This window comes from Schistocerca piceifrons, chromosome 4, assembly GCF_021461385.2.
Source record: "Schistocerca piceifrons isolate TAMUIC-IGC-003096 chromosome 4, iqSchPice1.1, whole genome shotgun sequence".
NCBI lineage: Eukaryota > Metazoa > Arthropoda > Insecta > Orthoptera > Acrididae > Schistocerca > Schistocerca piceifrons.
In genome coordinates this window covers 665,861,209-665,887,773 of record NC_060141.1, presented here as the reverse complement: position 1 = coordinate 665,887,773, position 26,565 = coordinate 665,861,209, and the positions used below count along the sequence as shown (strand labels likewise).

At 43.5% G+C, this 26,565-nt stretch overlaps 1 protein-coding gene across 1 annotated transcript in view; it reads right to left on the bottom strand.

Moving 5' to 3' along the window:
- Positions 1-26,565, bottom strand: part of LOC124796102 (formin-like protein 16) — a 107,618-nt gene that overhangs the window by 67,575 nt on the left and 13,478 nt on the right. The window lies entirely within an intron of this gene.

Genomic DNA, 26,565 nt, shown 5'->3' with positions numbered 1-26,565 from the left:
CAATGTATTGTAGTATAACCCCAGGTAGACCAAAAGCCGCTTCACAGCTCAGAATGAAGTACATTCTACGTAACACGTGACGTGACGTCACACGGCTCGAAACAGTGATGGGAGGTCCCCTCGGAGCAGGAAGGAGTGAATGTTTCAGAGGAATGATAGCCTACCTCCTTTCGTTGTCTTTCGAAAGGCGTAAAGGTGTCCTTAGGGATTACGCCAGCTACTCCTGCAGGATACATGCCATGAATTGAGAGGAGAGCTCTGGGGGCCCGGAGAAGAGGAAGAATATCGTGCCCATCCCACACCTTATTTGCTCCGCTGCCATCGGAACCATTGAAACACTGAATTCGCACGAGATGTGAATGTCAACTACACGACAGAAGAGAAAGGAACAATAAAATACAACGACGATGCAACATAGGAAGTCTGTAGGCCTCAGGTATTAGTTTTCATCTTTGGTCCTAAGATAAAAAGCTTTATATTTTCCGGTAGAGCTTCATTCAGCGTTTTTTCTTATTATCAGTTTATATGAAATAGTGTTGTGATTCCTAGGCGAAAATATCAACTGTATAAAACATCGAGATAAAGAAAATGAGGAATTTATAAAGGAAACTACTTTCTTCGGCCACATCTGTAGTACAAACATCATCGAAGGTACCTTTTCTACAGAAAAATATGTTGGCGTATACTAACTGCGACATTTATGTTTTATTTTTACTATTAACATTTATGTTTTTCAGTTTCACCTTATTAGAGCTAATAACCAATAATGTATAAACAATGAATTACGAAATAAAACTAGTTCGCCCTTTTATTTATGAAATAAACTGTAATAGCCACGTCCATATTTTATTCAGAATAATATTAACGACAGCATTGTGCGAGGAATGTTGGTAACATTAATCATATTCTCATGAATAAAAAGTACTGCATCGTTAGTAAAATAAAAGATAATTATTGTCAATGACATAATTTAATATTTTGAAATAATTATATCTCAGACGATACCCATGGAGAAAGATTAAGAAAATATCAATCCTTTGTTACTTATGGTTCTTCTAGAAAAATCCTTGTTCTTTTTGTTCGAACTGTTGTACCGATAGTATGTAATTGATATCTCGTAAGACAGAAATCTGTAAAAAAACTGAGTGATGTTGCTAACTTAATATTTAAAAAATAGACTTTATGTGTCACTGAAATGAATCTTCTTTCTTTGAAGTTTCATTTCGTTGTAATTCACGTCCTATATAAATTTTAAGTTTTCTGCTCCCCTACAAAAGAGCGCAGCCACTAGCTCTACTGATCTACAGCGCGGTTTATTGGTAAATGCTGAATAATAAGCGATTAACATTGAGAAATATTTTCAAACGTTAATGCATATAGTGATGGTGCAAAAAAATTTAAAATACATTATTTGTTAGTACTAAAACAGGGCCTGAAGCAGATTCGATAAGTGACTGTCTTATCTTAGCCGCCATCTTAGTGCAATATTGCAGTGACAGTTTTAAATTGACAAACTGCCTATTGGCTTCTGTCTCGGGTTCTTCGGCCGACGTTCATCTAATGATTTTTCTGACGTTTCGCCAGCACGATTGGCTGGCATTGTCAAAGCTTCACCCTCCATTGCCGGTGGTGAACTGGAGGCGAGCTCGCGGCCGCAGACTGTATGTACCTGGCGCGCCAACGTCCGAGGGCTTCTCCGCGGTCATTTCCGGTGCGGTTCTCCTCTTGTTACCTGCTACGGTCGTTCGCTGCAGTACGGGCAGCCAGGATCCGTTTACCTTAAGGCTTTCCTCTTTCTTGTTGAAACTGTTCGCGTGTTTTTGGATTTCTACAGCTTCTCTGAACAAGCGCGTGTGATAATGCTTCTCTAAAGCCAGAACTTCCGTGTCGGCGAAATTTATTACGTGGTCGGTCTCATTCAGTGCATGCTCTGCCACGGCCGATTTCTCCACCTGCCCCAACCTGAAATGTCGCTTATGCTCTTTGATCCTGGTGTTAATTGATCGTCCAGTCATTCCGACATAAACTTTTCCGCATGTGCATGGTATACGGTATATTCCCGACATTGCAAGGGGGTATCTTTTCTCCTTCGCCAATCTAAGACACTCTTTGATCTCCCTTGTCGGTTTGAAAACCGTCTTTACGCCGTGTTAGCGCAATATACGGCCGATTCTGTCCGTCACTCTGGGAATGCATGGCAGAAAGGCCGTACCCGACATTTCTTTTTCTGGTTCCTTACATCGCCGAGTGTTTGGCTCTGTTAAACTTCTAATGTAATTTTTGGAGTACCCATTGCTCTGCAGAACAGTTTCCAGGTGTTGCATTTCTCGTTTGAGGTGTTGAGGCTGACATATTCGTCCTGCTCTCGTTACGAGCGTATTAATGATGCCTCTTTTCTGGCTCGGGTGGTGGTTTGACGGATTGTGCAGGTATCGGTCCGTGTGTGTCGGTTTCCGATACACGCTATGTCCCAGGTTTTCGCCGTCCCTTGTGACCAGCACATCTAGAAATGGCATTTTATTGTCCTTTTCTACTTCCATGTTAAATGTTATGTTGGCATGGAGGCTGTTCAAGTGTCTCAGGAATTCACCGAGCTGTTCTTCACCATGGCTCCGTACCACGAAAGTATCATCGACGTACCTGTACCACACCTTAGGTTTGCAAGTCGCCGAGTCCAGTGCCTGTGCTTCGAACTGTTCCATGAAGAAGTCGGCCACCACTGGACTGAGAGGACTACCCATGGCGACACCTTCCAGCTGTTCATAGAAATCGCCATTCCACGTGAAATAGCTCGTGGTGAGACATGCATGGAAGAGCTTTTTGATGTCTTGCGGGAACATGGAACCGATGTGCTCCAGAATGTCACTGAGTGGCACTTTCGTAAATAACGAAACAACATCAAAACTGACCAGGATGTCGTTTGGCGCAAGTTTCAGTTTCTTCAGCTTCTCAATGAAATGTCCTGAGACCTTAATGTATGTGTCGGTCTTCCCCACGTGTGGCTGGAGCAGAGAGGCCAAGTGTTTCGCCAGTTTGTACGTTGGTGAGCCAGGAGCGCTATCGATCGGTCTCAGTGGAACGTTGTTCTTATGGACCTTGGGTAATCCATATAGCCGAGGCGGTAGGGCTTCTGTGTTGCGCAGGTTTCTCTGTATGTCCGCCGGCAGAGAAGACGCCTTGATTAATCAATTCGTATTCCGAGTGATACACTGTGTCGGATATGCGCTTAGTTTTCGGTACGTCGTCGGATCTGTCTCGGATATTTTGCTCATAATCTTCGGTCTTCATTACGACGGTCGCATTCCCCTTATCGGCAGGCACTACCAATATACTCTTGTCGGCGTTGAGATTCTTAATGGCTTGTACCTCTTCTTTCTTCAGGTTGCAAGCTGGTGGTTTTGCTCGGCGCAGTATCCTGGCTGTTTCAGGGCGTATTTCCTCTGCCCTTTCACAGGGAAGGGTCCGAATGGCTGCTTCGGTGTTGGCAATGATGTCCTCCATAGGTATAGTTCTCGGGATGATAGCGAAATTCCCTCCTTTTTGAAGAACAGACACTTCTTCTTCGGTCAATTGTCGTTCAGTGAGGTTGACCACTGTGTGTGACATGTCGGGAATCGCCTTGTCGGTCTGCTCCCGGCACCTTTCAAACTTTTTCTTTTGCCGCTCGGTGCAGCGCTCGAGTTCGTTCTGCATGCTCCTGTGAGTGATGCTGTCGATCTTGTCCCAGTCGTCTCGATGCATTCTGCTACTTAGTTGATGGAAAATGTCCAGAAATTCCTGATCCGTTCATTCCAAGTCTCTCCGTGTTGTATGTATTCGCTCACGAAGAAAAGCTCGTTCCATTCTGTCGTAGATACGATGTGCTTGGGCGGTGGTGAATAGGCGCTTGCATCTCAAGAACTTCGGTGTAGCACATTCATCTCGGCACCGTGACAGAAAGGCGAGAGAGGACATCAGTCGCGCTTTCTTCTTCCGTCGTTGGTCAAGGCGCCGGTACAATATGCAAATCTCCTCCCCGTAGAGGTGTAATACAAAATTGTTAAGGCTTTCGTGGCCACTTGTTGACAAACTGCCTATTAGCTTCTGTCTCGGTTTCTTCAGCCGACGTTCATCTAATGATTTTTCTGACGTTTCGCCAGCACGATTGGCTGGCATTGTCAAAGCTTCACCCTCCATTGCCGGTGGTGAACTGGAGGCGAGCTCGCGGCCGCAGACTATATGTACCTGGCGCGCCAACGTCCGAGGGCTTCTCCGCGGTCATTTCCGGTGCGGTTCTCCTCTTGCTACCTGCGACGGTCGTTCGCTGCAGTACAGGCAGCCAGGATCTGTTTACCTTAAGGTAGCAAGAGGACAACCGCACCGGAAATGACCGCGGAGAAGCCCTCGGACGTTGGCGCGCCACGTACATATAGTCTGCGGCCGCGAGCTCGCCTCCAGTTGACTACCGGCAATGGAGGGTGAAGCTTTGACAATGCCATCCACTCGTGCTGGCGAAACGTCAGAAAAATCATTAGACGAACGTCGGTCGAAGAACCCGAGACAGAAGCCAATAGGCAGTTTGTCAACAAGTGGCCACGAAAGCCTTAACAATTTAGTTTTAAACTGATTTCCTATACAGACATAGATGTTTCTGCTCGTAACTGCGGTAATTGTTGTATATTGGTGGCCCAGAACCCGATCTCAGGTAATAAATTCCAGTTCGACTGTGAATACAGTGAACTTGTCTGAATGCACACAGAATCTTACGTGAGATAAATTCTTATCTGCTCATGTATGAAGCCTGGCTATTTCGTAACAAATTTTATGAAATATTTTGACAGGATAAAGTATATTAGTGTTATGTGCGTGTGATATTGTGCGACTAATCTGTTCATCTTGGTTGAAGAAAAGTGTTGTCACCTCGAATAAAAGTAACGACAAATTCGATAAACGATCTGCAACTAGTAAAGAGACTACTATACAACAGCCCTGAATATTACTAAAAACCGTTACTCTTGTTTAGTTCCGATTACTTATCATACATCTAGCTTCTTTCCTGGTTATATATGATTACTTTTGTGCATGTACTTAGTGCCATTTACACTGCTTGACAGGCAGCATTGCTTCACGTTCCAAGGTGGAGATTTCTTTAACGAATTGACGATCATTATCCGGGATAAGCATGGTTAAATAAAACTTCATATTACAATAATAACAAGTAACTACTTTTATAGTCCCGTGCGGAGTTGCTAGTCTCCCATCGGGCGCCTCCCCAGGTGGCGGATAGGGGAATGCCCACCAGATATGGAGGGTACCGGGGAAATAAAATACCCGGGGTGGATCAAAGCTAGCAACTAGTGCCTTGTAGTTTAGGTATTGGATTACCAAAGGCTAAAGGAAGAAAACCTTGAGCAAAAATTACCTGGTCCTCCAGGTTGGGGGTTAATGCGATGGGCCAACTCCCCATTCATTGGAAAAACCTCACTGGTTAAAAAGCCTATAAGATTACAGCAGGACGGATATAATAGGAGACGAAAAAGGCTAAGAAAACGGACTGTCTTAATTGGTGTATGGAATATACAGGGATTACAAAATAAAGTAGGAGAAGTGATTAAGGAAATGGAGGCTAGAAATCAAGATATTATTATACTCCCAGAAACTAAGAAAAAAGGACGAGGTATTGAAAGAATAGGATCAAATACACATTTCTATAGTGGTGTCCCAAAAAATCAAAGAGCAAAACGGGGGATATCGATATTGATGAAAAACAAATTCAAAAGAATGGTCACAAACTGGGAACCTATTGATGAAAATCTGATTAAAATTAATATTGATATTCATGGATACAAAATTACTATTATAGGAGTATATGGAATAAGTGAAGATAAACCAATTTGTAAAAAGGATGATTTTTATAATAATTTTAATGAAATCATAGAGAATATCGGGAAAACCAGGGAGATTATTATTGCAGGGGATTTTAACAGTAGAACTGGAAATAAAATTATAGGACCATTTGGAGAAAATGTTATAAATGATAATGGTAATACACTTATTGATATCTGTGAACAAAATTCATTGAAAATATTAAATGGCTTTTATCAACATAAAGAAATACATAAATACACATGGCATAAAGATACATTGAATCAAAAATCAATAATAGACTATATTATAATTAAACAGCAAACGAGAATAAAAATACATGACATAAGAGTATATAGAGGGGTAACTCTTAGCGATCATTATTTGGTAAATTCCAAATTTTTATTCCCCTTCAGAGGAAAAAGCACTGAAGAAAATCGAAATTGCCCTATAGAAAATACACAAACAGAAATCAAAATTCCTAAATATAATTTGAATAGTTTTGAGAATGAAAGCACAATATTTTTATATCAAAAGAGATTAGATGAAAAACTGGTAGAAACAGAGTTTGATAATACAGAAGATCAATATCATTATATTGTAAATAAACTACATGAAGCCGCCAAGGAAGCTTTAGGAGAAACAGAAGAAACACGTACAAACCATCCATTATACTACTGGAATGAAGAAATTAAAAAGGAAGTGAAATTAAAGAAAGAAAAATATTTAAAATGGTTAAATACCAGAAATCTTCAAGATAAAATACAGCTTAATGCACAACAAGCGAAAATCCGGAAAAAGGTTGCAGAAGCAAAAAACAAAGTTTGGGAACAGTCATGCCAAAAAATTGAATCCTATATTGGTGGTAAAAGAAACACAGAAGCATGGAAAACTATAAAAAATTTAAGAAGGAATTCCAAAGAAACAACACATATTAAATATATTACTCATGACTCTTGGGAAAAATATTTTAAAAGTTTATTAACAGAAAACAGGGAAGAATACTTGGGAAACCCTGAATATAATGAAATGATAGATCTACAAGCAGAGAATTACATCCGTTTGGAAATAGAGACAGTAAAAACTGCAATAAAATCTTTAAAGAATGGAAGGGCTACAGGCATTGGAGGTATTCCTGCAGAATTATTAAAATTAGGAACAAAGAAATTAATGGAATTGTTAAGAAACCTTTTCGAAAGATGTTTAAATGGGGAAGATGTCCCAAATGATTTGAAAATAGGATATATTTCAGTGATACATAAAAAAGGAGCGAGAGATGAGTGTAAAAATTATAGGGGAATAACAGTGACCAATACCTTCAGTAGATTATATGGAAGAATTATTAAATATTTGTTAGAACAAGAATACAAAGAAAAGGAGGCTGAAGAACAAGCAGGTTTTAGAGCTGGAAGATCAACAATTGATCATATCTTTTGTCTACAACAAATTATCGAAAAAAAAATGGTTCAGGCACAACCTATACATTTAGTATTCATAGATATAGAAAAAGCCTATGATAGTGTGGCTTTATCCAGTTTATGGAAAGCTTTAACATCAATAGGAATAAATCCAAGAACAATTAAAGCAATTCAAAATTTATATAAAAATTCTATTTCAAAAATAAAAATTGGTTAATATCTATCACATGGATTCCAAGTCACAAAAGGATTACGTCAAGGATGTAGCATCTCACCTACATTGTATAAAATATATACAGAAGTAACTTTACAGAATTGGAAGAAAAAATGTCACGCTATGGGAATACCAATAAATGATAGAACAATATACTCGTTACAATTTGCAGATGACCAACTGATTATAGCCCAAGACTATGAGGACATAGAGTATATGACCAGAAAATTGATTCAAGAATATGAAAAATCAGGTCTAAATGTAAACATGAATAAAACAAAGTACATGGTAATTGGTGGAGTGAATGGAGACTTAATATTAGAAGAAGGGATGGGAACAATAACAGCTACTGTGGAATATAAATATTTAGGTGTGAAAATTACAAATGATGGGAAACAGGACAAAGAAATTAGATCAAGAATAAATTCTGGAAAGACGACAATCTCTTTATTGAATGGAATTCTCTGGGACAAACACATAACAACTGATAACAAAATAAGGATTTTTAAAACAATAGTTAGGAGCATTATTACATATCGTTCAGGAGTGTGGACAACAAAATGGCAACTGAAATCAAAATTATTAGCCACAGAAATGGATTTCTGGAGACGTTCAGCAAGAATATCAAGACGAGAAAGAATAAGAAATGAAGTAATCAGAGACAAGATGAAGTGTAAAAATTCAATTATTGATTTCATCGAGCACAAACAACTTAAATGGTATGGACACATCAGACGAAAGGATACCAAAATGCATAATCGACTGGGTACCAATTGGAAGAAGAAAAAGGGGACGACCACCTGATACATGGATACAGGGAGTTCAGTCAGCAATGAGGAAGAACAACATTCCTGAAGATTTATGGACAAATAGAGAAGAGTGGAGAACAATAATTAGTGACTTACTGTAATCTAGAATAGGTGCTGGGAAAATGTACTCACATTGTACACTCCTGGAAATGGAAAAAAGAACACATTGACACCGGCGTGTCAGACCCACCATACTTGCTCCGGACACTGCGAGACGGCTGTACAAGCAATGATCACACGCACGGCACAGCGGACACTCCAGGAACCGTGGTGTTGGCCGTCGAATGGCGCTAGCTGCGCAGCATTTGTGCACCGCCGCCGTCAGTGTCAGCCAGTTTGCCGTGGCATACGGAGCCCCATCGCAGTCTTTAACACTGGTAGCATGCCGCGACAGCGTGGACGTGAACCGTATGTGCAGTTGACGGACTTTGAGCGAGGGCGTATAGTGGGCACGCGGGAGGCCGGGTGGACGTACCGCCGAATTGCTCAACACGTGGGGCGTGAGGTCTCCACAGTACATCGATGTTGTCGCCAGTGGTCGGCGGAAGGTGCACGTGCCCGTCGACCTGCGACCGGACCGCAGCGACGCACGGATGCGCGCCAAGACCGTAGGATCCTACGCAGTGCCGTAGGGGACCGCACCGCCACTTCTCAGCAAATTAGGGACACTGTTGCTCCTGGGGTATCGGCGAGGACCATTCGCAACCGTCTCCATGAAGCTGGGCTACGGTCCCGCACACCGTTAGGCCGTCTTCCGCTCACGCCCCAACATCGTGCAGCCCGCCTCCAGTGGTGTCGCGACAGGCGTGAATGGAGGGACAAATGGAGACGTGTCGTCTTCAGCGATGAGAGTCGCTTCTGCCTTGGTGCCAATGATGGTCGTATGCGTGTTTGGCGCCGTGCAGGTGAGCGCCACAATCAGGACTGCATACGACCGAGGCACACAGTGCCAACACCCGGCATCATGGTGTGGGGAGCGATCTCCTACACTGGCCGTACACCACTGGTGATCGTCGAGGGGACACTGAATAGTGCACGGTACATCCAAACCGTCATCGAACCCATCGTTCTACCATTCCTAGACCGGCAAGGGAACTTGCTGTTCCAACAGGACAATGCACGTCCGCATGTATCCCGTGCCACCCAACGTGCTCTAGAAGGTGTAATTCAACTACCCTGGCCAGCAAGATCTCCGGATCTGTCCCCCATTGAGCATGTTTGGGACTGGATGAAGCGTCGTCTCACGCGGTCTGCACGTCCAGCATCAACGCTGGTCCAACTGAGGCGCCAGGTGGAAATGGCATGGCAAGCCATTCCACAGGACTACATCCAGCATCCCTATGATCGTCTCCATGGGAGAATAGCATCCTGCATTGCTGCGAAAGGTGGATATATACTGTACTAGTGCCGACATTGTGCATGCTCTGTTGCCTGTGTCTATGTGCCTGTGGTTCTGTCAGTGTGATCATGTGATGTATCTGACCCCAGGAATGTGTCAATAAAGTTTCCCCTTCCTGGGACAATGAATTCACGGTGTTCTTATTTCAATTTCCAGGAGTGTAAATCCAGAATAATAATAAAAACTACTTTTATAGTAATCTTGCTGAAATTGTACAACACGCAGTCAAACCATACACACCACGGAACACTGAACCTCATTCGTTTATCCATAACTTTTTGATCCATGTTTCACGTACTTTGGTAACACATGGACACATTTAGAAATTCCAGTGTTCACTTTGCCAATTATGTACGCTTGTAAATATTTTATTCAGTAATTTAAAGCATCTCATGTAAAAGATTTCCAAATCTAGTCGTGCCTGTTTGATGACTATTAATTCACGTAACTGCTATTTCGTCTTGCTATTGTACCTGTATTCAGTTTGCTCTTTGTTATTTTCTGTTTCCTTGTCTCCAGAAACAAAAGCTCAATGCACAAACGTCGCAACTGGTTTCCACGTTCATTCACGTCGGCCCCATACTTTGAACTCTTTCACATTATTACGGCCAAGTTTAATCCTTAAAACGAACCTATTCCTTCCATTCAGGTTGAGAGTCTGTTTACTGGAAAAACAATTTTCTATATTTTTCCGAGCACCACGAGCCCAGCATACAGCAGCATTTGGTCCAGAATACAACGTTACTGTTGCATCTGCATCTGATGGAAAGCCTGCAGTGGTTCGAAAACTTGTTAATCACACAATAAATCGAAATAAATTTTAAAAGTGCATGTAGCATTTCATACTTACATCAGCCGCCAATTTAAATCACAGTCGCAGTTTTTTTTTTTTTTTTTTATAAAACAATCAAATGAGAAGATGTTATGATACAAAATGTTCAATAACAAAACATTGTGTGCTACACACTAACCCACCACCTTATCTAATTAGTGGGTCTAGTTATTATACTAAGAACAAGCAGCTTTACTACATGATTTATGGCACTTACTATGGACAGGGTTAATCTAATTAAACTAATCTGGTTATTCTAAATCTAACTAACTACTCTGCAGCGTTACAGGTGTGCCAGTGTGAAATACAAACCTACTAACTGGCCTGCTCACTGAGCTAATCCCAGTGAGCATGCCCCTGGCACTGGGCTGGCCTACTACTTTTAAATCGCTAAATCGCTGCAGTCCCTACCTATGTTAGTGGTGTTAGTTTTCTATATGTACGATGTTCTAGTAACTACTCCTTATATTATCTTTAGTGCATATGTCAAGTCCGGGAATGGTGCTCCTGCTCCCCTAATCCAGTAGCGCGGCGGATTCCGGCTGTAGGACAGCCGGCCAGTACCGCGCCTGGCGGAATCGCAGGTGCACCTGAGTCTTCATCGGGTTGTTTTTTGTTGTCTATCCGTGTTGATTACTAATATAATCCCTCAAGATCTTCTGGGATATTTCATTTGCCAAATTGCTGAGGACATTGAAAGTCTCGGCACGTCGCAGTAGGTTATATGTATCTCTGTTTGGCAGTTGATTCCTAAGTTCGAGCGCCACATCGTCATACAACGTGCAGTCGTAGACGACATGTTCGGGTGTTCCATCCGGAGCACCACAGTCGCACGCTGGTGTTGCCCGTTTTCCAAATCGACATAAATATGTTGGATATGGCCCGTGACCTGTCAGAAAGTGCAGCAAACCTCTGCTCGGCTCAAAGTGGTTCATTTGAAGCCTTTCTCTGATATTCGAAAGTAGTCGATATACCCTTCTTCCCGTTTCTTCAGTTTCCCATTGCTGTTGCCATAACTCTTCGCCCCTTCTCTTGATTGCGTATCGATCCCCAACTTGTACCCCTAAGATTTCCCTAGTCTTTTCTATCTTTCCTTTTGATACCCAATACCATGCCCCTTGTTCTCTAATCTTTATGTCTAAGGGACATAATCCTATTATTGTCAGTAAGGCCCCCCCGGGTGTTGTTCGGTATGCCCCGATTGATCGCAACAGCATGTTCCGCTGCACCCTTCTCACAGTCACAGCGGGCACCACCCTCGTGAGCCTGTGTGCCCAGACCCCGCTCGCATATCCTACTAAGGATGTTAGGATACTATTGTGGTAGAGTTTGATCAGGTTGGGAGGTAAGTGAAATCTTCTATGGCCTATACTAATTAAGTTGTTTAAAGTTTCTAATGCTCGCTGCGTAATGTTTTCTATGTGTGTGTTGTAATTCCATTTCTCATCTATTGTAACTCCTAGATATCTAGCCTCTCGACGCCGAAGAACTGGAGTTCCCTCAATTCTAACGGTTGGATTTCTGACAAGACTGCCTTTTAGTAGTAGATATGTAGATTTATGTGGTGCAACTTTCATCTTTGCTTCTTGGCACCATTTCTGAAGTATTGTCATGGCTTGCTCTACTTTGGGTTCTAGTTCCTCTCGGCTACGGCCGCCTACCAACAGGAGGAGGTCGTCAGCGTAGGCTATGGCGTCTAGCACGTCCTCGCTTAGTTGTAATTTCTCTAGGAGGGGCTCTATGTTTATGTCCCAAAAGAGTGGCCCCAGAACTGATCCCTGGGGACACCCCTTCGTGATGGTTTTGCTTGTTCTTCCGCTAGGCGACGATAGCCATACCTCCCTGTCCATGCAATAGCTCCTCAGACAGCCATAGAGGGGCCCTGGGCACTCCTTCTCTCGCAAGCGAGAGAAGAGCGAAGGCCACCACAGGTTGTCGAAGGCGCCACTGATGTCCACCATGATGCCTACCACATACTTGTGCGGGCTTGAGCTGCAGACCTCAACTGCCAGGGCAATTGCGTCAGACGCCGATCGCCCCGGTCTAAAGCCAAACTGCCTGTCGCTCATCCCGTGTAGTATCCTATGCGCTGCGAGTCTGTCAGCTAGTAGCTTCTCTAACAGTTTCCCTAGATTATCGAGGAGACAAATTGGCCTATAGGATTTGGGTTCTACGGGGTCCTTATCCTTTCCTTTTTTAATGATTATTACGTTGGCCCTTTTCCAGATTTTGGGGAAGCTTCCTGTTCTTAAACATTCGTTGTACAGTCCCGTGAGAGACGCCACCAGCTGGGGGGCGAGGAACTGCACCACTTCTGCGATTATGCCGTCTGGCCCCGGTGCTTTGCCCTTTTTTAGTGATTTAATTTGCGCAGCCACTTCTTCCTCTGAGAAAGGGTACACCATGGTGTTATTGGTGTATTCATTTAGGTCCTCCCTGCGAATTTGTTTTTGGAGGTCGTCCTCCTCATTTGCATCGTCATCTGGCAGCAGTGTGCGTAGAAGAACTTCAGCGGTTTGCTGCCATGACTCTGTCATTCTGTCTCCATCTCTGATCGTAGAGAGAACCGCAGGGGACCTGATTTTTTCCCTAACCAGTTTATAGGGTATTCCCCAAGGATCTATGGCTAGCTGGCTCAGAACATATCTCTCCCAACTTTTCATTCTAACTTGTTTTAATTCTTTTTGAAATTGTTCTTTTTCTTCCCTGTATTGCTGTAGCCAAAACTGTTTTTCTTGCCAGACGGCACTTCGCTGGTAGTACTTCTCGCCCGTCTTACAGACTGACGCATGCGCTCAAGGTCGGCAGACCATGGTGATGGGGAAGCCGCCACGGCTCTCCTCCTGGTTGGCACAGCGGCTTTGACCGCACTGACTATTGACCCTACCAGTTCTTCGGCGTATGTGTCTATGTCCAGGTCACCTTCTGGCAACGGCGGAATGTCACACTCCCGAGCCAGGCTCCCAATCGGTTTTATTATAATTTAACTGGATCTCCCATCCTAGGTCCCAGCGGCACCCTTCTTCTCTAAGGTAGAAGGTAATTAGGTTGTGATCACTTGTAGTGGCGTGTTCACTAACTTTCCAGCCTTCGATAATGCTGATGGCGTTAGCAGTTGCCAGGGTAACATCGATGTTTGTTCCCTGCCCTCCACCTCCACTGTAGGTGGGGGGATTGCCAGGTTTGTTTGCCACTACAAGCTGGGAGGCCATGATTAATTCTTCGGCCTTCTCGCCATTTGCATCCCTTGTGCCGCTGTACCACATAGGGGACTTAGCATTAATGTCTGCTGTAACAATAATTTTGCGCCTGCGTAGTGTCGTGATGATTCTTGCAAGATGGTCTAAGAAATCTTCAAAGTTTCCTCCGTACTGAAAGTACATATTCACAAGGTATATTAATCCTAGCGGTGTTTGTAATTCGACTACATTGCAATGACTATTTGAGAGTTCTGTTAATGCAGTAGCCCTTAGTGCCTTGTTTGTAACTATCACGACTGCCTTTGGCTCTTCTCCAGTAGTGATAATCTGCCAGGAGGCAGACATGAAAGAGATCTGCCCCGCCCTGGAGTATGGCTCCTGCAGACAGACTACATCCAGTCTCCTCTCCTCCACTACTTTCCGGAGCTCCTGCATAACCAGCCGACTATTATGGGTGTTTAATTGTCCTAGGATGATCTCGGATGTCATGGGAAGTAGGTGTGGAAGTAGCAATCAGGCCATGGTTTGTTATAATCTGAGGCAATTCGGCCGTTCGCAAGTACAGATTGCACATAGATTTCCTGCATGTTGAAATCCTCACCTCTTCTCTCGAAAACCCTTCTGAGCAAGTCACGCAGAGCTCCGAAATCTGTGGGAAGATTCATTGACTTTAGCTGTATTCTATCCACAGCCTCCATTGTCGAAACGGTGACCTTCCTGCCATATTTATGCCCTGTACGTACGACGTGCCTGAGTGCTGTAGTAAGGACAGCCGGCTGCTCCAGGCGTGAAAGTTGCATTGCTAGCTCCAGATTCGGATAGATCCTTCTAGGATCGGGATCTGGGGCTCTCGGAGATATTTCCATATTCATTGTACTTGTGATCGTACTATCTTGTACAATGGTTTGGAGAGATCCTTTCCGGAGCGGAACAATGCTATTGCTTTCTTTTGGCTGTAAATTGTCTTCTATTTCCTCCTCTGGCTCCGTCTGTATGCATAGGTCGATCATATTTGTCTGTTTTGAGTTTGTTTGGTCAGTATTGGTGAAAAAGCTTTCTGCCTCTGGGTTGAGCGTCGAGTTGATACTCAGAAAATCCAGAGTCTTGGGCTTTGTTAAAATGTCTGAGTTATTCGTTTCTTCTATTTCTGTTTCTGCTTCTGATTCAGTTTGGGTACTTGTATCAACCACGTTTATTTCCTTTTTCTTGGTTTCCTGGAGAGATTTTAGAAATTCCTTGAATTTCTCTGCTCTTTCAGCGTCCCTTCTCTTTTTACTGGGAGACTTTCTTTTATTGGTTGATCTGATTATTTTATTGTTATTAGCCATAATCCGTTCTAGAGATTAGGCGTTGCTCTAGTAATTTATAAGTTGGGCAGTTCCTTCCAGTAGTCCCACATGTCTTTTTGCCCCTTCGTATACACGGTATGCATACAGCGGGTTTCTTGCAATCTTTTCTCACATGATTTTCCTCCCCGCATTTGGAGCAGGCCGGCTTCCTCGTACAATATTTATGAATGTGGTCAATGTCCCCACAATTATGGCATCGGGGTACGATTAGGTAATCTTTCACGTTTATAGCGTGAAAACCTATGTACACCCTGCCCATAGCTGTTAGTGTTCTCCATAGTCCCCCTGTAACTTCGGCAACATGGTGAACTACCTCCCTATCCCTAGGCCCTGTCTTAAATCTGAGTTTAAATTCTTTTAAAAAGGTTTCCATACTTACATTCGAGTTTTCCAGATTTTGTTGATACAGTGTCTCACAGAGGTCCTCGTCCGTCATTGACTTTGGGACATCGTACAGAATAACCAATGGGTTTCGCTTTCTAGGGGGTTCGCATTTTACTGACTTGCACAGTTTTTGATTTTCTAGAAGTTTATTTTTGTCTTCCTCCGAAGCTACATCTACTATGACTACGTTTTTAGTCACTTTAACTTTATTTATTCTGATCTTTTCACTAACAGGATTAACTGTAGTGGCAAAAAGTTCCTGCACCTTCTTTATGTCCTGGCCGGGTAATGGTCTTAGGAAAACTGCCGTATCCGGTCGTTTAGTGACCTTTGCAATGGTCTCTCTAGTTGTTTGGGTCTTTGGCGCAGCTTGTGCTACGACACCAGCCCATGTCTTACCAGGTTGTTTTCTGAGTCGCTCGTTTTCCTTTTCTAATTCTTCGATTCTGCCTTCTAATTTCGCATTAGCTATCGCCCATGCCGCTAACTCATTCTTAATTGCCTGCACTGCGGCCTGACTTATTTTCCCGTTCTTGATGTTTTGATCTATAAGCTGTATGATCCTCATGTGTCTTTCAAGATTGCTTTCGTCAAAATTCCGATCCAAGCCCTCCTGTGGCGAGGGATCAGAGAGCATCGAAGCCCTTACGGGCGCACTTAAATCGCTTGTCTCTTCTGTGGCCATCATTATTGGACAAGCGAAAAAAGGGGTTGGAAGCCCGTCTCTTACCCCGGACCGGCTCCTCTGGCATGGGGGAGGACTAAGATGCAGCTCGCCCACCAACCTCGTCCTTAAGTCAAGGGCACCCCTGAGCCGCCGAGTTCAGTACACCGTTTCCAGAGTCCTGGTCCCCTTCAGTGGCCTCGTCATCGTCGATTTCTCCCAGCGTTTACCGGCAAGTACACCCCGCACTCCGGAGAAGCGGATGCACTTCTCGTCCTTCGCCGTCTACTAGCCCGAGCTCCCACCTTGCAGGCCAAGGACCCGCTCCTACTCAGGTGGCGGGCCGGTCACCCAGTCGTTCGACGGTCTGGACCCAGCTAACCTGGCCCAGGCGATGTCACCACCCCCTGGGTTTGGCAGAACACGCCCCGGTTACCCACGGGCGCGGCGAAGCGCACTTGCCGACTCGCGCCGAGGTCCCACGCCGACAAACGTGGTCGCCGGCATACAGAGCACCAGCTGGTATTGTGCCCTGCGAAAAAATAAGGAGGGACAGATGGATTGTCCCTCAGACACAGCTCCCCCTGTGCCATGCACCCTTCGCTTTCGCCTCGGGTTGGGGGAGTTTAACGTCCTACCTTGACGGGAGTTTAACGTCCTGCCTTGACACGACGACAACCCTCACCGTTCCACAGCCCGGAGATGTTATGAAAAAGATGATGTGATGTAAATGATGGTATGTCCCGGGTCTTATGTTGTGGAGTTTGACATCATCGAGACGGTGCGGCACTCAAACCCGAGTTACGTTCCCCGGAGGGCCTCCACACGTACTGGGGGATCATGGCCGACCATGTCTCACCCACCGCTTTTGATAATTCACGGTGGGCCAGTGCGGTTCAGTGAGGATTGCACCCATTTAAGGGCTAGCCTTTTAACGTCATGCATAGACAGCCCTTCCCGTGTTAGCTTCACCCCATCTGCGGGGGTTACTGAGCGCCGGGGCCACGTCAAGGCCACGGGATAGGACATTACGGTCCCCGCCCCACTCAGGTTCCTCTGAGCCACAGAGTACTTCAGACTTTCTGAAGATTTCCGGGAAGCAGAGGGTCTCCTGGCGGTTTTAACCCAGTTACGGAAGGCAACACACCTTCCCCGGGTGGCGCCACGCAGACCGCTTTCCCGTTTATCATCCATAATGTACACGAGTGTACTCTTGATGTAGCCTCAGCACATTACACAGAGAGATCGTATGCACCATGTAAATTATGCTGCTGGTAATTTGGATCTGAATGAGATGAATTAAACCTCTTATCATTTTGATACATCCACAAATAGGAACGCAAACATTAAGACTTAAAGATTAATTTATTTTCAGTATCAAACCAACTGTTGCCCTATGTGCAAAATTTGTATAACGGGGCCGACAAATGCCGCTGAAAGGGCTCACCAGCTTAATGTAGCTAAGAGTGTTTGGTTATATGTTCATAGCAAATGTAAATATTTAGTTTAAACTGAAACTAAGATCAGGAGGCTATTGATTAATAAAACAACTAAAAAGCAAAGAATTTTCATTAGTTACATACGGTAACAGGTCTGCTCTTTTTTCAGCCAGACTTAGTAAAAATGGAGAATGCCACAGTCTGAATTCATTTGTAAAACAAGAAATTGTAAAACCAAAATGGAAACTGGGTTTTAACGCCCGGTCGACGGCGATGTCATTCGAGAAGAAGCTAAATCTTGGATTGGGAGAATGAATGGGGAAGGAGATCGTCAGTGTCAAGAGTAAAACCTGTGGCGGGCAGAGGAAATCGCACATGTCACACAACGCTCCCCCAGCCCCCACCCTCCCACTCCAAGACAAAAAAAGTTTCTTTCATTTCTTTATCAGCTTCGTCACTAATCTGATGCCGCGCTTAGCTTAACAAAACCTGCTCCTGTGCCGACCTCTTCATTTGTGAGTAGCACACGCTCCTACCCCAAGTAATTTTCAACTATATTCCATGTATTCCCCTACAATTCTTACCATCTACATCCCCATCAATTATCATGGATGTGAACACTTCGGGTCTTTACACATTTCAGATAAAACCTGTCCCTCATTCTTGTCAATGTTTTCCAGAAGTGCCTCTCGTCGCCAATTCTGCAGAGAACCACCTCATTCATTATCAGCCCTGATAGTGTTCACATCTATCCATAGCACCACATTTCAACCACTTCAATTCTCTTCCGTTCCGGTTTTCCCACAGTCTCACTTTCGTACGGTGCTGTGCTCTAGACGTACGTCCTCACAAATTACGCCAGAGTTAGCCTGATGTATGATAACGATATCCTATGCACCAGGAATTCCCTCTTTACTTCTTTTTGTCCTCCTGGCTCCATGTGCCAAGCTAAAAGAATTCCTTTACTCTGTTACCTAGTATTCCCCATTTCTGATTTCAAGTGTATCATTAATCTCATTTCGATTGCCCCTCATTAATTTCGCCTTTCTGCAGTTTACTGTCATTTCGTATTCTGCAATCATTACTCTTATCGTTTTATTCAATGGCTCCTGCAGCTCTTCGTCATTTTCACTGAGGATAGCAACTTCATCATTGAATGTTACTAATCGTAAGATAACACGTTGAATTTTAATCCCAATCTTTCAGCGTTCTTACATTTCCGTTATTGCTTTTACTACGTACAAACTGAACAATAGGAGTGGCACTGTACCCCTGTTTCATGATCTCAAATCTGAGCGCCTAATCCCTTGTCTTCCATTCTATTTCTTTTTCTCTCCGTACCCGTGTATAATGTACCATATTACCGGCGTTTCCCCGCAGCTTATACAAATTTTGTTGAGAATTTAGAACATCATGGACAGTTTTTCATTGTCGAACACTTTTATTAGGTCGACAAACCTTATACGTGTGTCTCCATTCTTCTCAACGACATTTCATAGTTAACCACCATTCTCCTCGTTACTGAAAGTATGAGGTAGCTACAAATTCTTTCTGTTTTCGTGTCAGAAGCAATGATACATAGCAACATAAAAAGAAATTACAGAATGCATGTAATTTCTATTTGTTGTTGTTGTTTTCAGTCCTGAGACTGGTTTGATGTAGATCTCCGTGCTAATCTATCCTGTGCAAGCTCCTTCATCTCCCAGTACCTACTGCAACCTACATCCTTCTGAATCTGCTTAGTGTATTCATCTCTTGGTCTCCCTCTACGATTTTTACCCTCCACACTGCCCTCCAATGCTAAATTTGTGATCCCTTGATGCCTCAGGACATGTCCTACCAACCGATCCCTTCTTCTAGTCAAGTTGTGCCACAAACTTCTCTTCTCCCCAATCCTATTATATACCTCCTCATTAGTTACGTGATCTACCCACCTAATCTTCAACATTCTTCCGTAGCACCACATTTCGAAAGCTTCTATTCTCTTCTTGTCCAAACTATTTATCGTCCATGTTTAACTTCCATACATGACCACACTCCATACAAATACTTTCAGAAATGACTTACTGACACTTAAATCTATACTCGATGTTAACAAATTTCTCTTCTTCAGAAACGCTTTCCTTGCCATTGCCAGTCTACATTTTATATCCTCTCTACTTCGACCATCACCAGTTATTTTGATCCCCAAATAGCAAAACTCCTGTACTACTTTAAGTGCCTCATTTCCTAATCAAATTCCCTCAGCATCACCCGACTTAATTCGACTACATTCCATTATCCTCGTTTTGCTTTTGTTGATGTTCATCTTATACCCTCCTTTCAAGACACTGTCCATTCCGTTCAACTGCTCTTCCAAGTCCTTTGCTGTCTCTGACAGAATTACAATGTCATCGGCGAACATCAACGTTTTTATTTCTTCTCCATGGATTTTAATACCTACTCCGAATTTTTCTTTTGTTTCCTTTACTGCTTGCTCAATATACAGATTGAATAACATCTGGGATAGGCTACAACCCTGTCGCACTCCCTTCCCAACCACTGCTTCCCTTTCATACCTGTCGACTCTTATAACTGCCATCCGCTTTCTGTACACATTGTAAATAGCCTTTCGATTCCTGTATTTCACCCCTGCCACCTTTAGAATTTGAAAGAGAGTATTCCAGTCAACATTGTCAAAAGCTTTCTCTAAGTCTACAAATGCTAGAAACGTAAGTTTGCCTTTCCTTAATCTTCCTTCTAAAATAAGTCGTAGGGTCAGTATTGCGTCGCGTGTTCCAACATTTCTACGGAATCCAAACTGATCTTCCCCGAGGTCGGCTTCTACCAGTTTTTCCATTCGTCTGTAAATAATTCGTGTTAGTATATTGGAGCTGTGACTTATTAAACTGATAGTTCGGTACTTTTCACATCTGTCAACACTTGCTTTCTTTGGGATTGGAATTAGTATATTCTTCTTGAAGTCTGAGGGTATTTCGCCTGTCTCGTACATCTTGCTCACCAGATGGTAGAGTTTTGTCAGGACTGGCTGTCCCAAGGCCGTCAGTAGTTCTAATGGAATGTTGTCTACTCCGGGGGCCTTGTTTCGATTCAGGTCTTTCAGTGCTCTGTCAAACTCTTCACGCAGTATCGTATCTCCCATTTCATCTTCATCTACATCCTCTTCCATTTCCATAATATTGTCTTCAAGTACATCGCCCTTGTATAGACCCTCTATATACTCCTTCCTTTCTGCTTTCCCCTCTTTGCTTAGAACTGGGTTTCCATCTGAGCTCTTGATTCCATACAAGTGGCTCTCTTTTCTCGAAAGGTCTCTTTAATTTTCCTGTAGGCTGTATCTATCTTACCCCTGGTGAGATAAGCCTCTACATCCTTACATTTGTCCTCTAGCCATCCCTGCTTAGCCATTTTGCACTTCCTGTCGATCTCTTTTTTGAGACGTTTGTATTCCTTTTTGCCTGCTACATTTACTGCACTTTTATATTTTCTCCTTTCATCAATTAAATTTAATATGTCTTTTGTTACCCAAGGATTTCTACTAGCCCCCGTCTTTTTACCTACTTGATCGTCTGCTGCTTTCACTACTTCATCCCTCAGAGCTACCCATTCGTCATCTACTGTATTTGTTTCCCCCATTCCTGTCACTTGTTCCCTTATGCTCTGCCTGAAACTCTGTACAACCTCTGGTTCCTTCAGTTTATACAGGTCCGATGTCCTTAAATTCCCACCTTTTTGCAATTTCTTCAGTTTTAATCTACAGTTCATAACCGATAAATTGTGGTCAGAGTCCACATCTGCCCCTGGAAATGTCCTACAATTTAAAACCTGGTTCCTAAATCTCTGTCGTACCATTATATAATCTATCTGATACCTTTTAGTATCTCCAGGATTCTTCCATGTATACAACCTTCTTTTATGATTCTTGAATCAAGTGTTAGCTATGACTAAGTTATGCTCTGTGCAAAATTCTACAAGGCGGCTTCCTCTTTCATTTCTTAGCCCCAATCCATGTTCACCTACTATGATTCCTTCTCTTCCTTTTCCTACTGTCGAATTTTAGTCACCCATGACTATTAAATTTTCGTCTCCATTCACTACCTGAATAATTTCTTTCATCTCATCATACATTTCTTCAATTTCTTCGTCATCTGCAGAGCTAGTTGGCACATAAACTTGTACTACTGTAGTAAGCATGGGCTTTGTGTCTATCTTGGACACTATAATACGTTCACTATGCTGTTTGTAGTAGCTTACCCGCACTCCTATTTTTATTCATTACGAAGCCTACTCCTGCATTACCCCTATTTGATTTTGTATTAATAACCCTGTATTCACATGACCAGAAGTCTTGTTCCTCCTGCCACCGAACTTCACTAATTCCACTATATCTAACTTTAACCTATCCATTTCCCTTTTTAAATTTTCTAACCTACCTGCCCGATTAAGGGATCTGACATTCCACGCTCCGATTCGTAGAATGCCAGTTTTCTTTTTCCTGATAACGACGTCCTCCTGAGTAGTCCCCGCCCGGAGATCCGAATGGGGGACTATTTTACCTCCGGAATATTTTACCCAAGAGGACGCCATCATCATTTTGCCATACAGTAAAGCTGCATGCCCTCGGGAAAAATTACGGCTGTAGTTTCCCCTTGCTTTCAGCCGTTCGCAGTACCACAACAGCAAGGCCGTTTTGGTTAGTGTTACAAGGCTAGATCAGTCAATCATCCAGACTGTTGCCCCTGCAACTACTGAAAAGGCTGGTGCCCCTCTTCAGGGACCACACGTTTGTCTGGCCTCTCAACAGATACCCCTCCGTTGTGGTTACACCTACGGTACGGCTATCTGTATCGTTGAGGCACGCTAGCCTCCCCACCAACGGCAAGGTCCACGGTTCATGGGGGGGGGGGGGGGGGGAAGGGGGGGGAAACATCTATTTAAAGTAAACAAAAATGTCAGAAATTTTCGTCATCGAAGACAAAAGCCTGCAGCCTCGAAGGCATTTGCTCTCTTTGCCAGACAACTGAAGGGGAATTAGAACGGAAAATTTTTCATATTTTCGGATTTTTATGTCATTATAAAATTCGCAATTTTCCTTATAAACATTGGTAGTGTGAAAGTTCTATAGCATTTGGGAATTAATTCTGGAGCAAACTGCATCAGAGAACTTGAGTGGATGGACAAGGTTCGCATTCACAAAGCAGAGTATGCAGCGCAGTTGGCCACTAAGGAGTCCAGAAAGAAGGATAGAAGAAAAAACTTGGAAAAAGATGAAGAAGATGATATACAGTATGCTTCATTGTGCTTCTGAGTGACTAAAAATAAAAAAAAAATAGTTGTATATTAAGTGAGCTACAGTCTTTTGAAAATGTAGAGACTGTTCATGAGAATTTACATTTTCTGTTAGATTTTTTCCTAAATCTCAGAAACTACTTCGAGTAGAGTATTCAAATTTTCAGGGAATAATTACATACATGTCCTGAGTCTACTGAACTGAAAGAAGAGCGGAATGTTTGGTATAATTAAAATTATTTAGAATAACGTTCAAAAAGTACACCTAATGTTAACTGAGTAATTAAAAAAGTTTGTTTCTGAAAGCAGTGGCTGAAATACAAATTTTGTAGTTGAGTAGACTCAAAACATGCAGTTTAATGTCCTGTAAAAGTTTCATCTCAATGGCTAAAGTGGTTCCTGAAATACAGGGAAGCCAAGTCACTAAATTTATCATTGTCGGAATAGGGCGTTCCTACTCCCTTTAAAAAAAAAAACATTTAAAATGTGATTCTTTACTATATTTCTACCTAAGCGAAAGTTAATATTTAGGGAAACTTCGGAAAACCTGAGGCTGCATTGCCGTGCTCGCAGAATCAAATGGTTCAAATGGCTCTGAGCACTATGGGACTTAACATCTGTGGTCATCAGTCCCCTAGAACTTAGAACTACGTAAACCTAACTAACCTAAGGACATCACACACATCCATGCCCGAGGCAGGATTCGAACCTGCGACCGTAGCAGCCGCGCGGTTCCGGACTGCGCGCCTAGAAGCGCTAGACCACCGCAGCCGGCCGCTCGCAGAATGATTTATACTGTGTGGTAACGGGGAAGTTAGCTAGTTTCGCGCGAAGAGGATATTATTGACATGATTTGAATTTAGAGATACATTTAAAGAGTAAAACTGAAACATTAGGGAAACACAACAGGATCTGGTTATAAGTACTTGCATGATATTCTGCGCGCGCTATCTGGACAGTTCGAAGAGCATCCCTTATTATCATTCATACGCTGCTACATTGCAATGTCTTAAATTCTCTCAGTCCTGGGAGCCGTCTGCATACACTTACACTTTGAGTTTACCATGGATCTGAGACAATTGGCGTCAAATTAGGCGAACGTAATTGCTGACTGATAATGGTTCGTTGAGCAGGAAAGATGTGTCTGTAACCCATCCTAGCCACAGTTGAGAAGTGAAACAGGTTTTGAACGTGCTAGGTTCAAAAATTGCTCTGAGCACTATGGGACTTAACGTCTGAGGTCATCAGTCCCCTAGAACTTAGAAATACTTAAACCTAACTAACCTAAGGACATCACACAAATCAATGCCCGAGGCAGGATTCGAACCTGCGACCGTAGAGGTCGCGAGGTTCCAGACTCTAGCGCCTAGAACTGCTCGGCCATCCCGGCCGGCCAACGTGCTAGGGGTAAGATATACGGAGAGACGGCTAACATACAAAATATTCAAGATCCAGGAAAAAGTAATAAGAGTGCACTACCAAGAATGAAGTGCTCGGATTAAAATCGGTCTAAGACAGGGATGTAGTGAAACTTCCTGGCAGTTTAAAACTGTGTGCCGGACCGAGACTCGAACTCGGGACCGTTGCCTTTCACGGGAAAGTGCTCTGTCAACTGAGCTACCCAAGCACGACTCACGCCCTGTCCTCACAGCTTTACTTCTGCAAGTACCTCTTCTCCTACCTTCCAAACTTTACAGAAGCTCTCCTGCGAACCTTGCATAACTAGCACTCCTGGAAAAAAGGATATGGCTTAGCCACAGCCTGCGGGATGTTTCCAGAATGAGATTTTCACTCTGCAGCGGAGTGTGGAATGATATGAAACTTCCTGATTGATTGAAACTGTGTAACGGACCGAGGCTCGAACTCGGGACGTTTGCCTTTCGTGGGAAAGTGCTCTACCACTTTCCCGCGAAAGGCAAAGGTGCCAAGTTCGAGCCTCGGTCCGGCACACAGTTTTAATATGTCAGGAAGTTTCATTACAGCGCACACTCCGCTGCAGGGTCAAAATCTCATTAAGAGATGTAGTCTTTCACTACTACTGTTCAATCTGTACATTGGAAAATCAATGATGGAAATAAATGGAAGTTTCAGTAGTGGTATTAAAATTCAAGGCGAAAGGATATCAATGATATGATTGGCTCATGACATCCTGAGCGAATGTGAGAAAGAATTACATGATCAGCTAAATGGAACGAAATGAGTACAAAATATGGACTGAGAGTAAATCAAAGAAAGACGAAGCAATGAGAAGTAGCATGAGTGAGAAAAGCGAGGAGCTTAACATCAGGACTGATGATTACGAAGCAGATGAAGTTAAGGAATTCTGCTACCTAGGCATAAAAATAACAAATGACAGACAAATGTCAAAAAGAACATTCCTGGCCAAGAGAAGTCTACTAGTATCAAACACAGGCCTTCATTTGAGTAAGAAATATCTGAGAAGGTACTTTTGGAGCACTGCATTGTGTGGAACTGAAACGTGGACTGTGGGAAAACTGGAACAGAAGACAATCGAAGTATTTGAGATGTGGTGCACAGAAAAATGTTGGAAATTAGGTTGACTAATAAGGTAAGGAATGTGGAGGTTCTTCACAGACTCGGGGAGGAAAGAGATACGTGGAAAACATTGACAAGAAGAATGGACAGGATGAGAGGACATCTGTTAAGAAATCAGGAAATTGTTTCCATGGTTGTAGAGGGAGCTGTAGAGGCCGGAAACTGTTGAGGAATACAGAGGTTGGAATAAATACAGCAAATCATTGAAAACTTAGGTTGCAAGTGCCATTCTCAAATGAAGAGGTTGGCACAGGAGAGGAATTTGTGGGGGGCTGCAACAAACCAGTCAGAAGCAGCAGGAGCACTCCGTCTTCAGGTCATAAGTGGCCTATCGGGACCATCCGAACGCCGTGTCATCCTTAGTTGAGGATGTGGATAGGACGGGCATGTGGTCAGCACACCGCTTTCCCAGTCGTTTTCTTTGACCGGAGCCGCTACTATTCGGTCGAGTAGCTGAAAATACAGGGTGCGGTAGCATCATTGTAGGATATTAAAAACACACCATCAGTCAGTAACTGCAACTTATTTATCACCTCTTATGTCAATTAATAGTTAAAGGTATGCTATTTACTAATGTGTAAGTCATTGTCCATTGCGTGGATAACCTTTTGAATATGACTCCTGTCAAGTGATGCTCCCTCTGCATAATACATTCATCTAGGCGGCGTTGGAAACTCTCCATAACTCGGTGTAACGTGTTCCCTGAGACATTGCGATGGCAGTTCTGATGCGATCCTTCAACTCAATAATGGTGGCACAACGTAATCGGAACACTTCTTGCTTCAGGTAGCCCCAAAGAAAAAAGACTGCACATGAAACGTCAGGTGAACGAGGCATCACGAGGCTGAGTGCACTCCGAAAAATGGCAACAGCGCATGGAGACCTGGATGGTCACCCATCCAAGTGCCGGCCACGCCAGACAGCGCTTAACATCAGTGATATCACGGGAACCGGTGTATCCACTGCGGCAAGGTCGTTGCCAAACCAGTCAGAAGACTGGTGACTAAAAGAAAAAGTACCGTTCTTATCTACGTCAGTGTCGGCCACATCGTGCAAAACTTCACATTTCATTGCCTGCGTGCGATAGGAGTCTCGGCTTGCCTCGATCGAGCGAAGTGGCCGGGTGGTTAATACACGGGATTCGCATTCTAGAGGACGACGGTTCAAT